Source organism: Cricetulus griseus, chromosome 2 (genome assembly GCF_003668045.3).
Source record: "Cricetulus griseus strain 17A/GY chromosome 2, alternate assembly CriGri-PICRH-1.0, whole genome shotgun sequence".
Taxonomy (NCBI): Eukaryota; Metazoa; Chordata; class Mammalia; order Rodentia; family Cricetidae; genus Cricetulus; species Cricetulus griseus.
Genome location: NC_048595.1, coordinates 118,268,583 through 118,292,374, shown reverse-complemented (window position 1 = coordinate 118,292,374; position 23,792 = coordinate 118,268,583). Strand labels below are relative to the sequence as shown.

Sequence of the window (23,792 nt, the reverse complement as noted above, 5' to 3'; positions counted from 1 at the left end):
GGCTAATGAATAAAACACTGTTCGGCCAATGAGGCAGGAAGATAGGCAGGTCTAGGAGACAAGGAGAATTCTGGGAAAGGAAGGCAAAGTGAGCCCCACACAGAGTGATTATGCTGCCAGAGGAGTAGCACCATGCTGGGTATTATCGGGTAACCTACAGCCTCATGGCAATACATACCTTGATAGAAATGGGTTAATAATTAAGGCAGAGCTAGACAATAAGAAGCCCAAGCCACCCACCAACAATTTAATAATTAATATAAGTCTCTGTGTGTTCATTTGTGGGCTCAAAGGCAGCAGGACCTGGAAGACAAAAATCTCACATTACACTTTTATGTACAGCCACTTTGGAAATCAATATGGTGGTTTCTGAGGAAACTGGGAATCAATATACCCTAAGATTCAGCTATGCCACTCTTGGGTATGAGCACCTGAAGGATGCTTAAACAATGTTCCAACAACTTTAGTCACAATAACCAGAATCTAGAAATAACTGAGATACCCCTCAACTGAAAAGTGGATAAAAAGAAGGTTTTACATTTTCATAATGGAGTATTACTCAGCTGTTAAGAATAATGACATCATGAAACATGAAGGGCAAATAAATGGAATTAGAAAAATTCAATCCTGAGTGAGGTAACCCAAACCCATAAAGTACTTACTTATGTATGAATATTAGCTGTAAAGTAAAGGAAAACCATGATAAAATGCACAGACCCAGAGAGACTAGGTAACAAGAAGGACCCCAGGGGGTCATTTGACTAGGGAAATGGAAGAGATTTCATGGGTGGAGTGAGGGTGGGTGGGAATGTGATCATGAGGGATCAGGTGGGGTGATGGAGGGGAAGAGTGCTGAAAGAGACAACTGGAAAGGGGCTGAATTTTGGGGTGATGTAGAAACCTAGGGTAGGACTAAACAGGACTAGAGAGAAAAATGTCAGAGTAATGATGCCTAAGGATATTCTGATGTACTCAGATTATTGCCTGGCTCAGTTACCATCAGAGAGACTTCATCCAGCAACTGATGTAAACAGCTAAAAACCTACAGTCAAACACGAGGTGGAGTTTGGTGAATCCTGTAGAAGAGAGGAGGAAGGACTTTAGAAGTCAGAGAGGTCAGAACATCACAAGAAAAACCACAAAATCAATTGATATGGCTTATAGGAGCTCACAGAGTCTGAACCAACAACCAAGAAACCAGCATCGACTGACCTAGGCCCTCTGCATATATGATACAGTTCTGTTGCTTGATCTTCTTGTGGGATTCCTAACAGTGCAGGTCTGTCTTTGACTCTTTTTCTGGCTTTTGGGTCCCTGGTGCTCATACTGGATCCCTTCGCCTAGCCTTAATACAAGTCTTACTTCTACAGTATATGTCATATTGTTTTATTGATGTCAATGTGAGATCTGCCATTTTCTGATGATGAGGGTATAGATGGGGAAGCTGGGAGGACACAAAGGAGAGGAAAATTTTGGTCAGGATGTAAAATAAGTAAATAAATTTTAAAAATACACACAACAGCAGAAAGAAGCAATAACATACTAGACTTCTAAACACAAACTGACAGAGCTCAGAAGAGAAATGGAGTCAAACAATAAATCCATTTCACAAATCATGTCTGAAAAGTGAGTCTTAAAATAACAGAATAGATGGAATGTAAGAAGTCAGTATCATGCAGTTCAAATGTGGAATATAAAACTTATAATATAGACAGTAAAAGACCGAAAGACCAAGGAGGAGAAAGAATCAAAGATCATAGTGTGTGTGAGTGTCTATTCATATATTTTCTATTTATAAATTTGCATATTCATAAGTATAAGGTGCCAATGGAACAGAAATAACAGTAAAAATTGTGATAGAAGAAAGTTTCTAGATAAAAGAAAATATATATGGAAACATCCCTTTATTATATGAGATTTCTGAAGATGTAGCACACATTTGGTATAAGCAAAGTTATGTCTGTATATATTCATTCACCTTCTGAGGTTTATTTTTTGTTGGGGGCTCTCATATGATACATATATAGTTAAGTAACTGTAATTGTAGTCCTAGGGGTAAAATTTCTATGAGAAAGTGACCCAAAATGTTAACCCATAAGAGCCGCAAACTGAAAATGTTCACACACACCTTAATTTTTCAAAAGCAATGATAAATGTTTATAGAATACAGAAAGAAAAAAGTTTTGATTGATTCAAGAATTTTATGGCTTGTGAATTGTAACAGATGCCTGAAAACCATAGAGAAAATATTCCACAACCTGCAGAATTCAAGAGCAAAGGAACCCAGAGGCCTTTTGAAAAGAACTATTAGATGATAATATCTAGCCATAAATCAAAATACACAACCTGGAAATGAGGAAACATGTGGTATGAAACAGCTATTAGAATTTATGGGTTGGAGGTAAGTGGAAATCTTGAAACTTTAAAATAATAATACAACTAACTTGTACTAGGAGACTGTCAAGAGTGAATATACAGAACAAAACAAAAGTACATTCAACTTTTTTATGGTTGTCAGAGAAAGATGCAAATATGGGTGTACATACTAAAAATAGTAAAATTAGTGAAGATGTTTCAGTCATTTTGTTAGGCATCCAACAATTAAAATAAAACAGTATTGAACATGTGAATTTCATTTACAGTTTTCAACGTGTTAATATATAATGTAATTGGTTCACAAATAAAAACCTTTTTACAAACTCAAACTGACAGGGGAATTGAGGGAGATTTACAAAGCCAACAACAATATTCACTTCACAAAATATTAAACTAAGGCAGGTCATGTGTTATGGTGAAATATTAATGACCCACATCTACCTCTACAAAGGTAGTTATACTGAACAGCATAACATAAATCAGGTTTATGCAGTATACAAGACATATATCTAACAGACACACTTTATATGGATAGAAAATAAATTAATTCAAAAAAATCTAAAACAAGACGAAAAGGATGATGACAAATAAAAAGGAAGTGGGTGGGGAGGTGTCCACAATCTCTTCTTCAAAAATGACTGAGATAAATGGAAAGCATGTTTATAAAAATTACATTTGCAAGGTTAAGAAGAATAAATCACAGCAAAGCTGTGACAAGTGTGTGTTCCATAACAAAGCACCCAAATTCATAGGGCAAAAGATGCCTTGTCTCACAAGGACTGCAAGAACTTACCTTGGCCCCTCAGCCATCCAAAGGGCTCAAACAAGCTGAGATTTGAAGAAAAATGATTTGTGAAAGAGAAAACCATACACTTGAAACTGTTAGCCTTGAGACACCCCTCACGAACATTGATGCAAAAGTACTCAACAAAATACTGGAACATCTAATCCAAGAACACATCAGAAAAATCATCCAACACGATCAAATAGGTTTCATCCCCAAAAAGCAGGGATGGTTCAACATACAAAAATTCTTCTTTTGAAAGGCTTGTTGGCAGTTTGTTTTACAGATACTTACAGTACTAAGCATTTCCTTCATGGATGGGTAGAGGGTGCTATCTCCAACTTTGAAAACCAAAGTATTGTCTTTTTTTCATATTTTGTCCTAGACCTAGCTGTGTCCTCTTAAAAGATCCTTTTACTGCTGTATGTATATACTTTATTCTCAAGGCCACAAATCTATGCTGAAAGTCATCAGTATAGCCTTAACTGGTAATGTAATTATAATTCATTTTTGTCTATTGACTTTATCAACATTATACCTATAGGTTGAGCATATATAATTTAAAAATTTGAAATCCAAACTGCTTAAAACTTTCAAAAATTTTAATGCAAACATTAAGGCACAGGTAGAAAATATACATTTGATTTTATGTGATGGGTTAGAGTTAATATGTAGAAATGTTCATATAAAATTCATGTAGAATATTAGAAATAGATTTGTGTATGAGGTATATATGAAACTTAAAACATAAGTGAATTTTAATTCAGACTTTGGTCTCATCACCAATTTGTTCATTTCATCTATAGATATTCATTTCAAAATCTGAAATTATTTAAAATATTAAAACTTATAGTCCTAAGAATCAACATAGTTTAACTAAATAATAATTACGAATCTATAAGTATCAATAGGACAAAGGCTATTTGTTTTTCTGTCTGATACAATGCACAGTTGTTTTTGTTTTTAAAGAGAGAATTAGGGGTCTGTGGGAAAACTGAAAGGATACACTGGTTAATTTAATCTCTCTTCTTATTTGTATTTAACTGACAAGCATAATTTATTGAATGTTCCAGTGATCTGCTTGTTAGTACTATGAAAGAAAACAAAACAGTTACATATTCCATCATATACAAAAAAAGAAAAGAAAAGAAAAACATAAGCTTAAAGGAGGGGCAATAATTACAAAAATTTAATTAAAAAAACGAAATTTGCTGGGTGGTGGTGGCGGATGCCTTTAATCCCAGCACTCAGGTGGCAGAGGCAGGCAGATCTCTATGAGTTACAGACCAGCCTGGTCTACAAGAGCTAGTTCCAGGACAGTCTCCAAAGCCACAGAAAAACCCTGCCCTGAAATCCCCCCAAAAGAAAACCTTATGAAATTAAGAGCAATTATTGAATAGAAAGTGTCAGTAAAAGAGAAATGAAGTTAATCTTCGGAGTTTCTGAGAATTGCTAAACTCTGAACAGTTAAAGGACAAAAGTATTCTTGAGGAAATGCTGGATGACTTCAGTTTTGTTGATTCATGAGTAAATTATACAGTCAGTTCCGGTATAATCCCAGACCGATTACAAACCAAGCCGATATAGTTACACATTTAGAATGTATGTGATAACCATTAGAACAGTGGTATTTTTTTTTTTACTTTGAGATAAAAGTGGTTGTTTCTATAACATAACATTCCTAACATACTCTCTTAGAAGGTCTTTTTATGTACTTTATGGTGATTAACTCATTAATTCTCAGTATACTGCTCTGAGAAAGATGATAAAGGGAATAGAGAGTGCATCAGAATGAGGTGAAGATGTTCATACTGGGTCACACAATTCGTTAACAACAGGGGCAAAAATGAACCATGTCAGAGGTCCCCAGCCAGAGGCAGCTGTGGCCACTGTCAAAACATCCATCAGTGAACATATTATGTTTTTTTAATGACATGTTAATGTTTTTTTCTTTAAAAGTCCTCTCCTGGCTTAGGATCTAAACTAGTATGTGAATATCACAAATTAAGTCAGTTAAATTAGTTCCAGTGAAACCCTTTGTCCTTTAAATGAAAAATTAACTAACTTGGTACATAGATCAGAACCACACTAGCTTTAATACACTCATCTAAACCTTACACTTCCCTGGAGAAAGTTGAGTGTCTAAAGATTTAATTCAAGTTCCAAGGTCAAGCTAAATAGATCTGAATTTCTTCTTAAAATGGGAGTTTCATTCCAATAAGTATCTGACTTCAATTTATTGCTTCTTCTCATATTGGGATGGCATGGCCCAGGTCATGAAGGAAAGATCAAATCACACTTCTTTTTTTTTTCAGAGAAATGTCCTAGAAAGGTTATTTTTCCAATGACCAAGTATGGGGCAAATAAGGAATGAAGTGAACAGTTCTGTCCAGGAAGATGAGGTGGTTTTGCATTGCTTCCAGGGAGTGGTACTCTGTTTCATTCTGAAAGAAGATTGGCAGTCCTCGATGCATTTAATTCTGCATTGTGGACTTGAATATTTGCTGAGAAACATGTGACAAAACAAAAACTATTATAAGCAAGATATATGAAAAAGGAAAATGAACATTCATTCTGCATGAAAAATAACAGGTCAAAATTATTAGGTATGAACTTATAAAATAAATCTTACCTTACCCTCTAAGGATGACCATATTTCCTTTTTCACTGTTTTTTTACTATTGTTTACTGGTGCTAAATAATTCCACACATTCTAAAAGAATTCTAACAATCGAAGTACATGAAGTGTCTGGTATTATAATCATATATACATAGATTTGTAGAGCTGAGGAGTTTTGTTGATTAGTTAAAATTATTTTGTGTATAAATTTATTTTGCCTGCCTGTATTCATGTGAACTATGTGTGTACCTGGTGCCCATGGAGGTTAGAAGAAGACATCAGATCTCCTAAAACTGAAGTTATCGGAAGCCATGAGCCACCATAAGCATGCTGGGAAAGAAATCTGGGTTCTATCAAAAGCAATAAACTTTTCTTAACAGGTGACCTGATGCTTTAACCCCCATATGTCCTAACATTTATAGAAATTTTATTTTAAATATAAGAATTATTGCAAATAGGATTTTGCTAAAGGAATATGAATCATCATTTATGAAATTCTGCTAAAGTGGGATTCGTTGGTATGTTAGATTTTTTCAACAACAGTGATCAAAACATATATTTTAGTAGCAGAATTAATATTCAAATACTTCGTTGCACAAGCAGTACCATTTTTTAAATATTCTTAGATTAGAGCTTATTAAATTTAAGGAAATAATGAATCTCAATTAACAGCCTAATTTTTAATCAAGCTTTTAAAGGGGACATTTAAAAGCATAACTTAAAAATAGCAAAGTCTTGATTTTGTTACTAAGAAAATTAGAACATTCAAAACACAGTTTAGGAATATACAATATCAAAAATACAGAATGACTTTTGGGCAGACCTTTGAAAGTGATTTCAAAGACAAATGTATCTAGATAATTAGAGTGTGTGCTTCAGAATATGAGACCCTGAGTAGATGGTGCTCTTTGGAGACCATGCCGGATGAAAGAAATTGCAGATGGGTTATTGCTGAACTTGACAATCAGGAAAGGTTGAAGAAATGAAGTCAGCAGACCTATTGGGACACTGAAAACTAAAGCTTATAAAAAATGAATCTGAGTAGATTTAGTTCAAGTAGTTAGCATTCTTTTCTTTTTATTGCATTTTCTATTATTTGAAATAATCTTGAAATTTAAATATACTTTGATCTTATTATTTCCCTTCTCGAAGTCCTGCCAGATCCTCTCTCACTCCCTACCCATCCAACTTCAAGTTTTTTGGCAAGAATAAATAAATAAATAAATAAATAAATAAATAAATAAATAACAAAAACAATAGCAAATTCCTCCCAAACCAAGAAAATAAAATAAAAACACCACAAAACAAAAATAACATCAAACTGTAATCAAATAAAAGCACAAAATAATACACCATTTGGTTCATTATATATTAGACAGCTATTCCTGAACATGAGTGATTGAAATACTCAATGTCACTCCATTGGAGAAAATTGGTGTCCCTCTCCCATCAAGTATAAATGACAGTTCTGTCATTAACCTTTACTCTAATAGCTAGGTTTTTACTCACTCGTTCAGTAACTCACCCACTCACTCACTCACTCACTCACTCACTCACTTACTCACTGGTTCATTCATTCATTTATTCATTCATTTCTAAATACAGCACTATAACATATAAGAAGATTTAAAAATAATCTACCTCATTGAAGTTGGAAAAGATAACTCAATAGAAGGAAAAGAGCCCTAAAGAAGGCACAAGGATAATAGATGCACTTGTTCACACACTCAGGAATCCAGTAAAATCACTAAACTGGAAACCCAAATAAAAACACACAGGATGTGTTGCAGACCCCATGCCGCCCCTGTGGATGTTGCTTCAGTCTCTGTGAGTTCATTTGAGCTTTTCTCATGTTGCTTTAGAGGGTTTTGTTTTCTTGGAATCCTCCATCCTTTTCTGTTCTCACACTTCTTAATGTCTCCTCTTCTGTGGGACTTTGTGGACATAGAAGGGAGGGATTTGATGGATACATTCCTCTTAGGGTTGAGTGTTCCTAAGTGTCTTGCACTGTGTGTAATATCTGGTTGAGGTTGTCTATATATCGGTTCCCATATGAGGTGGTAGATATTCTGTGATGATGGTTGAACAAGGTACTGATCTATGCATATTTCAGAATATCATTAGGAGTCATTTTATCATTATATTCCCCCTTCCTCATTTTTTGGACCACTACTATTCGGTATTACCATGGGCCCTTGGGCTATCTTGTTTCAGGTTCTTGGTCACTCAGTTAGTGTCAGGTATGGATTCCATTTTGTCTAGTGTTCCTAAAGTCAAGTCAAATATTGGTTGGTTACATCCACAAGATTTTTGCCACCATTTCCCTCACATACTTTGCAGGTAGGACATCATTGTAGATAAAGGAATTGTGAATGGCTTTGTATTTACTCTTCTCTTGTGGAAGCAGCGATAGTACCTTTCTGTACAAAAGGTAGTGAAACATATCCCTTGTTCATATATTCCCTCTTCCTTCTCATAGAGTCTTCATCCAATAATTGATGGAATCAGATGCAGAGATCCACAACCAAGCCTCAAGTCAAGCTCTGAGAATCCATTTGAAGAGAGGGAGGATGGAAACTGTACTTCCTATGTCCCCCATTATTTGCTAATTTCATTTAGATTACAATCAAACATGTATATATTTTAGGAAGTTTCTGTTGTATTAGGTTTCCATACTGCCACTCAAATGGGCCTTAAGTTTTAATTATCTCTCCTAATATTCTCTCCCAAATCCCCATTTTCCCTGCCCCATGAGGCTACTATGCTCAGTGTCTTGAGAAGACAGGAACAGAAGAGCATGAGCACAATTTAAAAGAATAAATTTAGAATAGCAATGAATATCACTCATTTTGGCAATAGTGAAAGTGCTGAAAACAATTCAAAGGAAATATATGGGGTCAAAAATTTTGTATGGACTTGGAGTGATTACGGCAAAACAAGCTTGTATTCTCAGGGTGATCATGTTAATAAATGTTGTACATGCCCATGCCATGCCTTTTCCATTCTTCATTGTCTAGTACCTGGTACCTAAAGCAACTCACATTTCCTTACTCAGTGCAGAACTCATGACTGACATTCAATTACGTCAGTATATGAACAAAAATGAGCAATAGTAATGATGTTAATGAGATTGTTTTGATAATTGAAGTAGAATTTTCTGTTGGAAATTCCACAGATTGAGTAACATTTGCCTACCAGAAAATTTGTCCGACAACTCTGAATGCTGAGAAATTCAAAATCAAAGTGCTGCTAAATTTCATGATTGGTGAGGGTTTCCTGATCATGGGTGGCACTTTCCTGTGCCTGACTTTGTAGAAGGGGCACAAAAATTTAATGTCCCCTCTTTCAAAAATACATTATTCCTTATTATTTTTAAAATGCATTTATTCTTATTGGTTATGGAGGTATGTGTCATTCATGTTGGGATGCATGTGTTTATCAGAGGACAACTATGTGGAACTAGTGCTCCCTTTCCATGTTGATGTGGCTTTTGGGGAGAGAAATCAGACCATTATGTTTTCATGAATCATCAGGTGGAAAGAACACCTTTACCCACTGGGCCATTTTGGTGCTCCAATAATCCCATCCACAAGAAATTTATCTTTATTACTTAATGACCACCCCAAATGCTTTAGCAAGCACAATGACCTTGGGGGATTCAACACAGGACCTTAGTGAGATACAAACTAATAGATGCTAGCAGTCAGCATTCATATCAAAAGGTATCTTTTCATTAAAACAGTTCAGAATGTTTTACTAACTCTCAAATAAATAGAACAAGTTTTGCAGAACAATGTGCACTAACATTTATCCTGTCTTGGGCATCTTAAAATTCACAAATATAGATGCCTACAAATGCTGTTAAACTTGGTCTTTCTTAAAACTTACTTATCAATGTCCTCTCTTTTATGCAACTAATGGAGAGCAGGTACCACTGAAATCTCATGAAGCTAGACAACAGATTAGAAAATAGTGTTTTACATATATTGTTCCTTATTTTCCTCTGTTGGCAATGAAGCAGAAAAGCTATTCAATCAAGAATTCTAGATAACAAGGCCTTTGAACCAGAAATTTACATCACAAAGGATCTAACCAATTTAGATGAAAGTCAAGAAGTCTGGATGACCTAAGTGCCTTGAAATTTTCAAATCAAGCTTACATTACCATCACCTTGAACCTTGGAATGTATCTGACTTTCTAATTGGCAATCCCTATCTGCACAGTTCCTTTCCTATGCCATTAACACCTTCAAACATCACGGATACCTTCTTAATCTGTTTTATTTAGTCTGACTTATTTCCTTCCCCATCTGTTCCCATGTTGAACATCTGAACTACTCCTTGTATAGCACTGTAGTAATTTCTATGGTTTCCTTGGCTCCTTTAATCAATGCTACCAACTTTCTCTACTACATTTGCAACTACTGAGTGTTGATGGAAACTCAACAATAGAAGGGACTAAACTCATGACCATAATTGCCCTACATCTCTGGCTTCTCTACCTGGGATGAGAGCAACATCCATTGCTTGTCTATGTTAATTCTTTTCCCTCTTTAGACCCCTTGTCTGCTTTTGGTCTGCTGTGTTGTGTTTGCTTCTGGAACTATAGTCTAGTATAATGATAATTTTAAGTTCACATCTCTACTACATTGTGAGTTTCACAAGGTCAAGTGCCTTATCTGATTTGTTTTATATATTCAGTGCCTGGCAATCTCCCTGAAACTAAGAAGTTGGCAATAAATTGTGCTTTAAGAAAATACTGAACTGAACAGAACAGAACAGTGCAGTTCTCATGCCCCAGTTCAATGAGGAACATTGCACATCATCTTGCAGATCATATTAAAATCTAACAACAACAAAAACAAACCAACAGAAAAACTATCTTCTATATACACAAATATTAATCATTTGCTATTAAAATAAATGTTTCTATAATTCCCCCATTTAGTCTATCATTTAATTCTGGGATTTATATTTTAATATACTTCAAAATCTTTTAAACATAAAGATCATTGCAACACTTTTTATTTAAACTTCTTTCCCTGCTATATAAAGATCTGCTTCAGCTCTGACAATTTGCATTTCCTGGTTTTGATATACTTCAAATGAGATGTACTTTATACTAAACTGTATTTAAGAGTTCAAAGAAAGTTTCCCAGATCATGGCACATGGCTACTTTCATTTTCCTGTGACTTTCCCAGCTTCATGACATTTGCTCATTAGGATAATGAGTTCAGCACTTCCACAGGAAAAGATTTGAATTCTTCTTGTGAAGCGAATGATATCACAGAAGTACTCTTCAGAACACCAACTGGAATATGCTACACGGACTTACGCCTTGCTGTCATCGTCTTAAAAAAAAAAAAAAAGGCAAAGAAAACCACTGAGTAGATATTTTTTCGCCTGGAATTATCTTCAAAGACTCCTTTGTAGTTGTATTAGTCAGGAAAACTTCAATGTCATTCCCTGAACTTTCCTTTTCCCCACAAGTCCATATATGTTCCATTGTTACACAAATAAAGAGAGGTGACTGGATGATAGGGGGATTTTTCAGTCCTTTTCAATTAGCTGCAGAATGTTTCTTTACACTAGCTTGGTTTCTGGTTAGCTGACCCATGGAACAATGGCGACCACTTTACACTGCGGAGACAGTGCTGACAGGGGGATAATGAGAGAAACTGTCTCGGGGTTTCCCATTAACAAGGGTAACCAAAGCCCCCATTGGCCTTGCTAATGGGTAATAGCATATTATGCTATTGCTGAAGGCCTTTAGGAAATGGCGGACAAAGTTGCTTAATTAGTGGCATCTGAAGTGTTACCACTCCTGCACTCCTGAATCTTCAGTTTCCCTACAGTTTCTAATTATTTCCCTTTGAATGCGAATACAGTACCAGATTTCCCAACTTGATTATGCTTTTCCCCCTCATCTGAATGGGTAATCAAGCACTACTTATTTCAATCAAAATACACTCAAATAGAACCTAACCACAGACATATGAATACAAGCAGTTCTGGTATTGATATTGATTTTCCAGTAAATCATCTTAAGCCCAAATGATCAAAAATCAAGACAGGTCAACATCAAAGAAACAAGAATATTGGCATGAAAGCAAGCTCCGTTGATTGGTACAAATTAAAAGATCATTTATTAGTGATTATGCTGTATAATACTGCCAGTGCCAAATGAATGCAATTAAGATGAAATGGGCCCCTGCAGCTATAGGGGTTAATAAAGACTGAATTCCTAATGATTTTTCCATTAATTATGAAGATGTCCACAAAACAGCTTTAACAAAGTAGTGGCTCCCTCAGACAAATCTTTGTAATGTGAAGGAGACACCTTCTCTAATTGGCCCATTACAAAGATAATGCAAAGGTTTCTACTGTTCTTAGTTATTACCTGCTGGAAACAGTTGGTGGAAACAGGGTTTAACTTTTATGTGGGGAAAAAGTAGGAGAGATTGTGGCTTTTTTTTTTTAATCTGGGGTAACTCTTACAAGAACATGATTAATGATATTGTTTCAAGCCCAGAAGACTCAATATTAAGAACATTTCCTACTTTACATAATTAAATCACTCCCATGTATGCCAGCACAGTTCTCTTGACTATAAATATGATCTCTGTAAGGACAAAAGCAGACAGAAGGAAAGAGGAAAGAAGGGAGACAGAAAGAAACAAATGTGAAAAAATCATAAGCAGTTCTGAACTGGATTTGGACAGCACCACTTTTCCTTCATGGATGGTTGGAATGAAAGGAAATCAGCCCCAAACCTGCATTCAGTGCTCATTTCTCCTTAGAGTTAGAACTGACTGGACCATGCACCTTGATCTTACAGCTTGATGCTTCTGTGCCAGGCCAGACTGCCTTAGTCCTAAAGAAACAAAAAGTTAAAAAAAATTAAAATAATATAATACAAATGCCTGGTACTCATAACAGTTGGGATAATTCACTTCAGAAAATGAGAAAATGACATATTTTTTTTAGATTTTTTTTTTTACTTCTTTACAGGGTTTTATTGCTTTGTGCAAGCTGTATAAGTCTCCTTGAAAACAATCATGTGGAGCAGACAAATTTGCTTTTTAAACAAACTCAACTATACTAATGGATTATGTAAAGAAACTGAAAGACAATCTCTCTCTCTCTCTCTCTCTCTCTCTCTCTCTCTCTCTCTCTCTCTCTGTGTGTGTGTGTGTGGGTGTGTGTTTTGTGTGTGTGTGTGTGTGTCTGCCTTCCTGCCTGCCTGCCTGACTTTCTGCATGTGTATATAGCTGAGTAAGGGGGAGACATTATTATATAGAAAGGGGGAAACAGAGACAAAGAAGCAGAGAGAGAGAGAAGAGAGAGAGAGAGAGAGAGAGAGAGAGAGAGAGAGAAAGAGATGAAGATTTTGAAACACTGAATTTTCTAAACAATACAACTATCAAATCTCAAAAATAACATATGGGAAGTCCTTGAAGAGGCAAGGATTTACACCATGGTTGATACACTGAGTATTAACCTACCAACTGCAAGCACATTATCAGTATCCTAAGTTATCTTCCTAGTGTCTATGAATGACGCTCTTAGGTGATGAGAGTCAACACTACAGAAATGTGTCAGAAGTCATCTTTCTAGTCTTCTCTATGAGTGACACTCTTAGGCAATGACCAGCAGCACTGTGCAGATGTGTGTCAGAGCCACACAATTTAGTTTCTTTCTCCAGAAAATGTCTTTATCTTAATCAAGTCACTTCAGTTCTCTGAAACCCATTTTCCTGATTGTGGAATGGGCAATTCCTATATTCAATCAAGAGAAATGAAATGTAAGCTATACAATATCAGCACATTATCAACACAGTGTCTTCTACAGAAGAAACAATCAATATATAGTAGGAAGATGTTGTTTCTCTACTTTAGCACACACATGCTGCATTAAAATAATTTAGTGTTATTCTCAAATTGTATTACTTGAGAAACTAGAATATGCAAATATCACTTCATGAAATCTCAGGTGACACTGGTGCTAGTTAGTAGGACAATTTTAACTTAGCTCATTGTGTAAGTGCATTTCCAGAATTATTTACAATGTTTTCTTGAGTGTGTATTTCATATATTTGTGGAGTCCAGATACATTCTGCTTCCTGGATTATACACTAATATATATCATATCATAACCATTAAGGAAAGAACACTAGGTATGATACTTTGTTTTTTTAATTATTTTCAAAACAATTAGTGAATTTTCATTTCTAAGTGATCCTCAGCATAGAAATGTAATTAAAAATATTCTTGGTTGTAATTGGTTTTTTTGTGTGTGTGTATTTATCATGTGTCTTTTCAGTAATGAAATGAAATGTGTCCTTATAGATGGGAAAGAGCTTGAACTCGATGGAAGCAGAACATAAGCTTCTCCAGGACAGGGCTGGCTAGTTATTACCATTCACAAAGCATGGAGCATACTCTCTGGAGTGAGAAAACTGATAAAAACAACCATAAAGGAACTCGTCCCAAGACAGAATTTATAAAAAACCAAGTATTTGTGGAGGAAGTCTCTCCACCAGAGACTGAATCTGAGCCCAAACCAGCCCTTTTACTTTCCTGCAAAATTTCCAGCAATATTAAAATATAAATATCTATATGAAGATTACTTCTCTGGAGGTCATTTCCTGATTTCCTTTAAAGTCATTCAGTTCACTCAAATGTATTCTTCTGAGTGTCTTGACTGCCTTCCTATTGTGCTTCAAGGATAACCACAAGGGCTATGTATCAAGTGTGTATTTTTCCTCCAGAAACTATTTTATGTAATAATAAAAAAAAGTTATACCCTCCCAGCCTCAGGCCTGAGAGGCAAGAGTGCCTGCCTCTCAAGTTCTAATGAGGAAACTTTCAGAATTACCACGGTGCTTGCTGACTGTTTTTTCCTTCTTTTTTTTTTTTTAACTTCCCAATAATCTGAATTTATGCTTTCCTAGCAATGCAGTTTTCCAAATTTTATTTTTTATTTTGCACACATTGTTTTAGACTGGTGAAATGTTTATAAATAATGCTAGTTTGTTTTCAAAATTTTTATGTATAAGAAGAAAGTTGTCCAGAGACATTTTCTCAGAATGAAGCAAACTATTTGTTAAGTGAGGACAGAGAGAGGAGGACACAGAGATGACATCAGGAAGTTTTAGGTCAGAGGAATAGTAACTGTGTATTTTCAGATATCCATAGCTATCCAGGGTCCTGTGAGAGAAGTTCAATGTTCATGATATTTTTGTTTTTCAAATCGGATTTTCCAATGTTATAGCAATGGTTCAAAGGGAGCTACATATTCCCCTTTTCTGTTATTTTAATATTTGAGGATCCCTTTGTTCAGCATTTGATTTTTGTTAGCAAATAAACCAGAACCTGAAGAAGGCAGTTCATGATACATCTCTAAACTTCTAAGCCATCTATAGCAAAAATCAAACCCATGATAATTTAGGAACTTGTATATTACGCTGGCTAATTTGTGCATGAGTCAAGACAGTGAGTGATGCCAGTTTCTCTGGCTTTGTAAATGTGGTAGTTTGAATGTAATTGGACCCCAAAAGCTCATAGGGAGTGGCACTATTAGGAAGTGTGGCTTTGCTGCAGTAGGTATGACCTTGTTGGAGAAAGTGTTTTACCGTGGAGATAGGCTTTGAGGTTGCATATAAGCTCAATCCTCACCCAGTACCTGGATTCAAGTCCTGTTACCTTTAGGTCAAGATATAGTACTCTCAGGTCCGCCATGAGCACCATGTGTGCCTGCACATAGCCAAGTTCCACCAAGATGACACTGAACTAAACCCCTGAAGAGTAAGCCACACCAATTAGATGATTTCGTTTACAAGAGTTGCAATAGCAATCCTAAGTCAGAGTTAGTAACAGGGTATGCAATATTGCTGTGATAGGCCTGATCATGAATTTGTTTGAAGGGATATGGACATTGGGACTGTGGACTAGAAAAGCAGTTGAACTCTTTAAGTGGTGTTTAGTGGACCATACTAGTAGGAATATGGAAGACAGTGATGCTAAGTATGGTTTGGTGAACTGTGGGGGCCTGACTCAAGAAGTTTCCAAGGAGAAGAATATTATGTGGCCTAGAGGTCATTCTTGTTATATTTTGGTGAAGAATGTGGATGCTTTTTTCCCTTCTCTGAAGAATTTTCCTAAGGCTAAAGTGAAGAGTTTTCAGTTAGTTCTTTTGGCAGAGAAAATCTCAAAACAGCCAAGTATAGGCTCTCTTGTGTATTTATTACTTACTGTTAAGTCAAATAAAGGTTTATAATGAAAAAGAGCAAGCTGAGAAAGGAAAAATAGAGCACGTAAAATTTGAGGAGAGAAGGAGCACCAGGAAGTGGAATGGACATAAACCCTGTGTTTAAATGATGAACAGATTAAGAAATTTCATAAAAGGAGTGGTGGCTTCAGGACAAGATTCCACCCAGCTAAATTTCCTACTTGTGAAAAAAGGAATTAAAGAAAAGCTAAGAGTTTAGTGTGGTGGTGTACACCTTTAATCCCAGCATTCAGAAGGCAGAGGCTAGTGGATCTTTTGAGGTCAGCATGGTTTACCAAGCAAGTTTCAGAACACCCAAGCTCCGGCAATGAAGGTAACCATCAAAATTAGGAATCTGGTAAAGATGTAATTGAAAGACCTCTGAGTATGAGGCCAGCCTGGTCTACAGATCCAGTTTCAGGACAGCCAAGCTTAGGCAGTGAAAGAAAGCTTTCAAAAAAATAAATCTGTCTGGCAGACAAATATCAGTTGATGACTATAGCCTGCTCCTAAAGACTGTGTGCCCTAGACTTGCTATGGATGTGAACCAGTTCAGCTGATATGGACACCCTCTATCTCTTCAATAGAGTCTGCCAACCAGAAGCTCCTGATGGATTCCCCATTGCTGAAATTCCCTTTTTTGCTTTTGACTAGCATTTCAGCTTTCTTGGGTCCCTAACTTTGTCCCAAAGTCAACAGGAAGTAGCATAAAAAAGTACGTCACCCATTTTTCCCTGGTTAAAATGCTAAGTCAAAAGGAACTCCCTTACATTGGGAAATGCCAATATCTCTCACTCCCTGATGGGGATGCAGAGATGATGGCCATCGTCGGCACCAGAACCAACTAGTCCAGGGACCCCACCACTATAATGAGCTAAAAACAGCCATAAATGAGGATATTAAAGCCATAAAAGAATCCATCACTAAATTACAAAAGTCTTTGGCTTCTCTAGCGGAAGTTGCCCTCCAGAATTGTAGGGGACTTGATCTCCTTTTCCTTAAGGAAGGCAGACTCTATGCTGCCCTAAAAGAGGAGTGCTGTTTCTATGTTAACCATTCTGGAGTTATTAGGGATTCCATGGCCAAGCTCAGAGAAAGACTCAACCAGCGGCAAAAGAAACGGGAGTCCCAACAAGTCTAGTTAAAAGGATGGTTTAACAGCTCCCCTTGACTCACTACCCTAATCTCCCCCTAGTTCTTAATCAGCAATATCAGGCTCTCAGGTAACAAGAAGGACCATAGGTTTTAGGATTAAAACCTCACACAAAAAATGGGGAATGAAAGATTTTAGTTTGCTGAGAGAAAAAGTTTCCCATAGGCCTGGGCCCATTACAAGGAAGTTGGCCCCAACCCTGGGAACATCCTATGGTGTAGATGGGGGCAATCACCAAAAAAACCCTCTTTGGGTCATACCAGGCTGACCAACAGACAATCAAGGACTTTTCAGGGCATGTTCTGTGGTTTTTCCTTTGTAGAAAAGCAGATGACCACTCAAACATGAGATCATACTTTGTAATCAATCACTTTGTGCCCCTTGCCTGTATGCTGATCTTCATTTTTTCTTCCTATATAAGGAGCTTGCACCCCATGCTGGGGTGTACAGCTTCCCCGATATTGCTGACACCCGAATGCACATTCGTTCAATAAACCCTCTTGCTTTTGAAAAAAAATCTGATGAAAATGTAATTGAAAGAGGAATCCATGCACCATTCCAGTAAGCAGCAGGTTATGGAGCATCAGTCACATGGTTATGATTTTAAGAATAGAAGAAAGGGATTATGGAATATTCTCCTGTGACTAAGGCATGTGTCAAGGGCAACCCTGAATGGACACCTGGAGATGTCATTATATGAAGTTGTAAAGTTGAAGCCTGGATTGCCTTGGAGACCCCAAGTTACTGGAGATGTCAGAGTGACGAGATATAAGTAGAGGAAAACTACTAACAGGAATGGAACCAGCCCAAGAGAGTGGAGTGGGCTACATTCAACAAAGCTGAAAGGAATTGAAGACCTGAAGAGTGCTTTAATATTATACATGGAAAGCAGAGTAGGGAGTATGCCTTCCTAGTTTTATGTCTTACTTTGGTCCACCATAGCCCCACTATGCTGCTTTCCCCCTTTTAGACTGGTAATGGACATTTTGTGTTGTTTTATGTTGGAAATGAGTGATCTGATTTTTTTCTATGTTATAGGGGGTTACAGTTAAGATATTGATGTGAGTCTCAGATAAGACCTTGAACTTTCTACTTTTAAACAGTGTTGAGAATGAACCTGGGCCTGAATCTGCAATGGACATGATGATGCCCCCAGACTTTTGAGTCTGCAGGGAGTGGGGTTACAATTAACTAGGAGCTTGCCTGGTGCCTCTGGCAACAGGTGATCAGGTACCATCTTACCAAATACTGCCCATGGTCTCTAGGCCCCAGCATGGGAGAGTGGAAAGACAACAGCCCCATGCCATCCCTTATAGCTGGGATGAATAGTACTCAATGAAATGCTATCTGTGACCCCTACTAAGCACCCTGGTGCTGATCATCTGGTCACCATTATGGTGAAAGAGTACAGGATAGCGAGATGGAAGAGAAGGAGAGACAAATGGTTTATGAGCTAAGGAGAGGGGCAGATTCAGAGAGGTGAGGTTGATGAGGAATGGGCTGACATGAAAGACCAGCTGGTTACTGAGTCCAGGGAATTGTCTGAGCCTGGGCTATAACCAAGGAACTGATCTTGATCTGGAGCTTTCTAGCAGCCAAGTGGGCTTGTGTTGATGTCTGTGGCTCCTGTCATCACTGGGGCTCTATAGGGGCCTGAGGTATGGACCACTCCATACCCTTGGTATGATGTTCAAGGGTAATGTTGTTGCAGGGTCTAGGTCAATGTGGGTGGCCTTCACAACCACTTAGGGCCATGGTGACATCCAGCCCAGGGTGCTGCCAAGGTCTATGTCTGGGTTCTTGGTCCTACCATAGCCAAGGTCTGTATTGATATCTGTGGCCCATGTTGCCACCAATCACATAATGATCACAACCTGGAATGCAACCTGTGACCATGAGGGTGTTAAAGGGCTAGGCTGCTACCAGGAACACCCTAATCTGAGGGACCTGTACTATCATCAGGGCAATGGTTTCATTAATGCAAGGGCTGTGGCAGAGGGCAATTTTCTGAGGCTGTGGCCCTATAACAGCCAGGGTCTGAGTTGATGTCTTAGGCTCCTGTTGTCATCAAGGGCCATGCAGATGACAGTGGTCTTGATGGCCACCTGAGACCATGTCAGTGTCCAATTACCATGCCATGCCCATGGCCATGATGATCTGGGTGGCAAGCGCTGCCACCCGAAGCTATGAAGACATCCATGCATAGACTGTTGCCTAGGGGCATGTCTGGGTCTGTGGCCCTGTGGGAGGCTGGAGTCTGGGGTGGTGTACATGGTTCCAGTTGCCACTGAGAGTCCTGTGGATATCTAGGGTCTGGCCAGCCACCTGAGACCGTGTTGATACCTACGGCCATGCTGCTGCTGTGGTCATGCTGATCTGGGTGGCATGAGCTATCACCAGGATACTGGTGTTATCTTGACCTGACTTGCTGAGAGTCATGTCTGGGTCTGTGGTTCTGCTGTAGCTCGGGGTCTGTGGTGATGTTCTTGACCCATGTTAGCATGGGGATCATTGGAACAATGCTGTGTCTAGCTGGTCTTGCCCTTCACTGGACCTGAAAAGACTGGTCCTGACCCTTCCTGGAGATCTTTACAGGAGCTTCCTCCTGCACTCAGGAAGGAGGGCCTGATCTCATAGGCATTCACCTCACCTGGGAAGCACAATAGGTTGTGATCACAGCAGGGGAGCTGACCCGGCTCTCCCTTGTCTACCATGTGCTGTCATGGGTGAGGGAAAGTTGTCTTTCCCAAGTCACCCATTACCACCTGCAGGAGGTGAGAGAGCTGACCCTGTGGTCATAACAGCAGAAGAACTAACCCTGACCCTCAAGGACTGCAGCTCTCTAGAAAGTAAACTCTGCTTCCTATCTAGGCAACACACTAAAACTGGCCCTTTTGTTGGGAACACAGGTAAGCCAGCCCTCAGTGCCTGAGAGCAACAAAGCTTACCCTGTCCATTCTTGTCTGCCATGCAATGGCATAGGTGAGAGAAAGATGCCCTCCCCCCTTCTTTCATCTGTCACAGGTGAAAGAGCTGGCCTTGTGAATGGGTCATAAGAATGAGAGAACAAGCCCTGCCTTACACCAGCTACAACACTTAGGAGAAGAGGCCATGCAGTCCACATGGGCAGGAAATCAGAACTGACAGGTTGTTGGGGTTGCAGGGGAGCCAGTCCTCAGGACATTAGAGCAGGAGAGCTGATCCTGCCCTGCCCCCTTCAAATGCCCCCTAAAGCAATCAGGAGAGAGGGCCATGTGACTGACCTGGCCAAGGAGTAGGCCTGGCCCTGGAGATACCAGTGAGGAGGATCTGGATTTGAGGGCCTCAGAGCAGGCACACTGGCTCTTTTCTATAGGCTGCATTGGGTGAGATAACTGAGCTGGAAAGCTCATTTAGGCAGTAAGGATGAGGGAATATTCTCCAGCTGACCAGGACAGCTACCACCCAGACTCAGAACCAAGTCTCTGAGTTGGCCCACCCCAACATCTAATGAATCTATGAACTGCTGGGGCATGTGAAGGAGACAAACCTATGGATTCACATTACCAGGGTCTCCATGACACAGGACAAGATACCCCAAAGATTCTCAATAGGAGCCCCTTATTGATGGTATAACACTAACCAAAGTTCGTGGGCCAGACCAATGGCTTGTGGCAATGAATACTTAAGTAAAGGTGAATGAACTAAAGGGTAAATTATGTGACTCTGTAGGCTACACTACAGCTTCCATATTAAGATTATTCTTTTTTGTTTGTGATTTGTTTGTTTTTGTCTATTTTGTCATTTTTCTTTTAAATTTTATTTTGTTTAGAGGTCAAGGTTGCAAGGGCAGAGGGAGGAAGCAAAGGGACAGGGAGATAAGTGGGATCAGAATTCGTGATGTGAAATCTGCAAAGAATCAATAAAAGTAATATTTAAAAAACAAAACAGCATTGAGACGGTTATAGATTATGGGGACTCTTAAAGTTAGACTCAATGTATTTTTTTGGCATTATGCTATGGCTATAATCTTACAATAGCCAGATAGTGGTATGTGGTGACTGAAATGAGAATGCCCCCATAGGCTCATGTATCTGAATACTTAGTCATTAACTAGTGGCACTACTTCATAAGGCTTAGGAAGTATGGCCTTGTTGGAGGAATTGTGTCACAAGAGATACATTTTGAGACAGCAGAAGTCCAAGCTAGATATATTTTCTCTCTTCTTCCTGCTGCCTGCAGATTTGGATGTAGAGCTCTCAGCTTCTCTAGGATCATGTATGCCTGCATGCTGCTATGCTCTGTGCCATGATGACAATAGACTATAAACCCCTGAGACTGTAAATAAGCACCAAGTAAATGCTGTCATTTATAAGAGTTGCTGTGGTCATAGTATCACTTTACAACAAAAGAACACCGACTAAGACACAGCACACACACACACAAGCACACACAGTGAAAACATCCCATCAATTCTTAACCCTAACCCTAACCCTAACCTTAACCCTAACCCTAACCCTAACCCTTTCATTAAATTAACATCAGTTTTTATCAAACTCATGGTGTACTGTCCATCTTCCTTTCTTATACTCCATTATGAGCAATTTCCAAAGTCCCCAGGTAGTTATACTCTAGACTTATATGTGGACTTTCACTCTGCGAATTTATATGTGTTAGTTATAACTTGGTAGTTCTTAATAGGTAAATCACAGGACTGTTACAAGGAAAAAGATAGATATTCTACTTACCTTAATATGAAATCTTGATCAGCAAAAGTGTAGTACAATATAGTAAGGCACATGTTGTGATGGGCAGCAATGGACCACGTGAGTGAAAACTTCAGAGGGCAAAGACCCAGAGAGAACAGGTTGGCTTGCTCAGGGGTTGTACTTTCTAAAATGCTATGTATCTGAGCAGATCTTGGTCCTGTGCCATGCTCTCAGTATGACCTACTCTTGCTCAGATCAGAATGGGAGACTAGCTCTATGAAACTGTCTATGTCACTGAAATATACAATGTATTTCCTCAGGTCTCCATTGTCTTCATTCTTTTCTGAATCACATTATACCCTGGAACACAGAACTCCATGGTCAGGCTACTGTCCAACCTTCTGTTGTTATGATAAATCTTTCCGCTAAAAAGTCACCGAGTCCCACTGCCACATGTGTGCTTTATGCCAGCCCCACCCACCCACCCCCACCCCCGGGTTAGGCCCAAATGAACTCACAGAAACTTGTTTTAAGTTCAAAGCTGCTTGGCCAATGACTAGGATTCTCATCTGCTAGCTCAGTTTTAATTATCATAAATCTATATATTTTATAAGACTTATCTTATCGGACGCCTTATTGGCATCCCTTCTTGCTGGTGGATCACATTATGCTGCTGGAGGAGCAAGGGGAAAAAGGACCCTTCCTGTTTCTCATTCAATTAAATATGAGTCTCCTTGCTATGTCACTTCCTGCCTGGATCACCACTTCTCTACTACATTTCCCAGAATCCTCTTTGATTCCTATTCCTGTCTAACTTGCTGTCTTATTGGCCAAACAGTATTTTATTTAACAATCAATAAGATTAACATACACAGTACATTTCCCATCATTCTTTCCTTCCCATTTTCCCTCCAATCACACACTTACTTCCCCAAGCCATTTTCACCTATTAGCTTATGAAACCTGTGCCATAAAACCGAGAAGAAAATGTTATTGCAATGTAATATTTCCTGATGTGTGACAATGCTTCCTGTGATTGGAGTAATAAAAAGTTGAATGGCCAATAGTTTGGCAGGCGATTATAGGTGGGACTTCCAGGAAGACAGAGAAACCTGTAAGGAAGATGTCTGATGGAACACAGATTTAAAACTGTTTCTCAGGAAAATGGGAATCAGTCTACATCAAGATCCAGCAATTTATCTCTTGGGCATATACCCAAAGAATGCACATTCATACAGGAAGGACATCTATTCAACCATGTTCATAGCAGCATTATTTGTAATAGTCAGAACCTGGAAGCAACTTAGATGCCCCTCAACTGAAGAATGGATAGAGAAAATGTGGTACATTTACACAATGGAGTGCTACTCAGTGGAAAAAAGCAACAGAATCTTGAAATTCGCAGGCAAATGGATGGAAATAGAAGAAACCATCCTGCGTGAGGTAACCCAGTCACAGAAAGACAAACATGGTATGTGCTCACTCATATATGAAATTTAGACAGAGAGCAAAGGATTATCAGCCTACAATCCTCATCACTAAAGGAACTAGGAAACAAGAAGGACTCTAAGAGAAAAATGCATGGACCCCCTAGAGAATGGGAAGGGGCAGGATCTCCTGAGCTAATTGGGAGCACTAGGAGAGGTAATAGAGGAACAGAAATGTTGAGTCAGGGGAAGAATAGAGGAGAGCAGGATGAGAGATACCATAACAGAGGGAGCCATTATAGGTCAGAGGAGAGATCTGGCACTAGGGAGATTTCCAGAGATCTGCAGGGATGACACCAATTGACAATCTAGGCAATGGTGGAGAGACTACCCTAATTGCCCTTCCCCTATAATGAGACTGCTGACTACTTGGTATGCCATCCTCGAGCCCTCATCCAGTGGCTGATGGAAGCAG

The 23,792-nt window shown here is 38.5% G+C and overlaps 1 long non-coding RNA gene across 3 annotated transcripts; it reads right to left on the bottom strand.

Moving 5' to 3' along the window:
• Nucleotides 1-12: 12 nt before the first annotated feature.
• LOC103159336 lies at nucleotides 13-22,464 on the bottom strand. Of its 3 annotated transcripts, XR_004768288.1 has the most exons (5): nucleotides 22,409-22,464; nucleotides 21,930-22,250; nucleotides 12,554-12,654; nucleotides 998-5,664; nucleotides 13-303 (listed from the first exon to the last, which is right to left on the bottom strand). It is a non-coding gene; the product is annotated as an uncharacterized LOC103159336 (long non-coding RNA). The 3 variants fall into 3 exon arrangements; XR_004768287.1 differs by having other exon boundaries at nucleotides 13-5,664; XR_003482920.2 differs by lacking the exons at nucleotides 13-303; nucleotides 998-5,664 and adding an exon at nucleotides 9,363-11,131.
• Nucleotides 22,465-23,792: the final 1,328 nt, after the last annotated feature.